The sequence below is a fragment of the Catharus ustulatus genome, chromosome Z (assembly GCF_009819885.2).
Source record: "Catharus ustulatus isolate bCatUst1 chromosome Z, bCatUst1.pri.v2, whole genome shotgun sequence".
Lineage (NCBI taxonomy): Eukaryota > Metazoa > Chordata > Aves > Passeriformes > Turdidae > Catharus > Catharus ustulatus.
This window is the reverse complement of record NC_046262.2, coordinates 63,373,521-63,376,055: the sequence shown is the minus strand read 5'-3', so window position 1 is coordinate 63,376,055 and position 2,535 is coordinate 63,373,521.

Sequence of the window (2,535 nt, the reverse complement as noted above, 5' to 3'; positions counted from 1 at the left end):
TGCTCATTTTTGCTTCTCCTGAAGTTCTGAATTTCTCTTTCCTTGATAATAGGTTCATTAGGACACCTTGCCTCTTTGCCAAAAGTAGGTGTGCAGTTACCTGCTTGGATCTATAAGTCCATATTTACCCTTTCACACATCATTGAACACTTGAGTGGTGCTGAGTCTGAATGATCCCTTCCAACAACAGAGCCTTCTTTAATCACAAAGCCTTGCTCTACTTCCAGGGACATGTTGAGACCAAGCAAGACAGTATTCCCATCGAAAAAATGTCAATATTTCTATAGGATTCACATAAGACATAGCAGGCATTCATGGTGGGGACCTATAGTGGACCCATGGAAAAACATTAGACATTTCCTAACTCTTGATGTTTTTACTGAACACTGTGCTGTCACTTCTTTTGCTGTTGCTAGACAAATTTGAAGGATGGCATACATAATAGTGTCAGGGGAAATCAAATGGACTCTGCCTTGAGACACAATTGAGGTCTGGTTCACAATGCACCACTTTCCCTACAAGTGAGCAGTTCAAAACTGAAAGAAGAAAAGACAAGTTTCACTAGCACAAGTCCAGGTATTTTCTGACAGTAGAGAAACACAGAAACTCTGGGCTTCCCTGCTAGCTCTGAAGAATAAAATCCATTCTTCATTTCTGCTGGTTCATGTTGTGGGTTGCCTTTTGTCAGTTGATCCATAAAAGATGTCTGGAAGATCCTGAATGTTTTGAAAGCTAGGTTTGCTTATTGAAGTAGGCAACTACTGAGCTGATGTTTGTTTGAATGTTGACTGAGAATATCAGTGCCATCAGTGATGATGTCATTACAGTGTCATGGACACTGGCACTGCCTTCACATTGCTCACAACATCAGGTTTAAACAAATCATAAGGTGATTATTGGACTGACTTGCAGAATATGCCAGAAAGAATGGAGAAACATCGAAGAGAACAGAAAAGAGGAAGCAGATGTTTCTGGTCATGCACTTTGGCAGCAGGATAGCTCATTCTCGTCACTTTGGCAGCCCACCAGGCAGCACCAGAGGCCGCTGAAATCAGCAGATTCACAAGGCTGAGGACTGTGGGAGTAGCGCACGCGCGCACAAGTGTGTGTGTGTGAGTGTTTGCATGTTTATGTGTGTGTGTCTGTGTGTGTGTTTATGTGTGTGTGTCTGTGTGTGTGTCTGTGTGTGTGTTTGTGTGTGTGTTTGTGTGTGTCTGTGTGTGTGTTTATGTGTGTGTGTGTGTATTTATGTGTTTGTGTCTGTGTGTGTGTCTTACAAAGTAGTTTTAACCGATGAGAAGAGATTCACTTTCTCCCTGCAGTTCCTTTTCTTTCCTCAGACTGAATGAACAGCAGCAGTAAGGGCTACTAGCTGGGGTTATTTATTGCACTTGAAAACCACTCGATTGTATCACGGCGTACCTGAAGCACTCCGAACCCCAGATACATGCAAGTCTGCCAGATCATGAGCTGGATTTTGCCTGGTCAGCTGTCAGTCTCACACTGTGAGTCACCGATGTCCCACTTACTTTCCAGTCAGCTGGGAGTGAAATGCCTGCAGCAGCCAGGGGATCAGCAAGATCCGTGCTGTCTTCCTGACTGTAGCTGTGCTGCTCGTGCAGTAGGGCAACATTATAAAACCTCCCCCATCATCTCTGCTGGCCCAGACAGGACAGGTTTCTTCCTGCGGTGAAAGAATGAAGGTGGTTTCTTTCCAGGCTCAAGGACTCACTAGTTATAAGAAACACATGTAACTTTGAGGGATGTTGCATGGTGCCCAGACTCGCTTGCACAGGCACTACTACTGGCTTGGTCATGGACGTGAGGAAAATCTTTCCTCAGAAAAGTGGATAAGCTCTGGGACAGGGCACCAGAGAGGTGCAGATCGCCATGCTGGGCAGCTTTTAAGAGTCAGTGGGACAAAGCCACAGCCGACTTCACCTGTTGCCGGCAACAGTCATGCTTCAAGCAGGATCTTTGACTGGAGACCTCCAGAAGGCCTTATCACTGGCACAGCCAGGATGCTGTGACACATTGAACTAGTCCTAATGCTTTGCAGGAAACGAGCTGAAACAAGCTCCACCGAGCTGACAGCAAACTCCAGTTTATGCAAGCGAAGACAACGTGCAGCCCTGCAAGCGGCACGAATACAAACCCAGCCCTCGCTGCTCCGCTGCAGCTCGCTGCTGCCACTTACACCCTCTGCTACAGCCGAGTGCTTTCCCAGGGCGGTACAGCCACCGCTCCAGCACGCTGCCATCCAGCACGGCGCAGCAGAACACCCCGGCGGGGTGCGCTCGCAGGGGCCGGCCGGAGCGGCGGCGCTCGGGAGACACGGGCGGGAGCCCGGGCACGGGAAGAGCACGCCGCAGCCGGGCAGTGCCGGGGGTCTCTCCAGCACTGCCTCCCCCGGCAGGCGGGGCGTGGGGCTCGGGGCCTGCCCCGGCGGGCGGAGCCGCCACCGCCCCCGCCCCGTCCCCGTCCCCCGTCGGCGGCGCGGCCGGGGCGGGCGGCGCTCCCCGCCAGCGCAGCGGC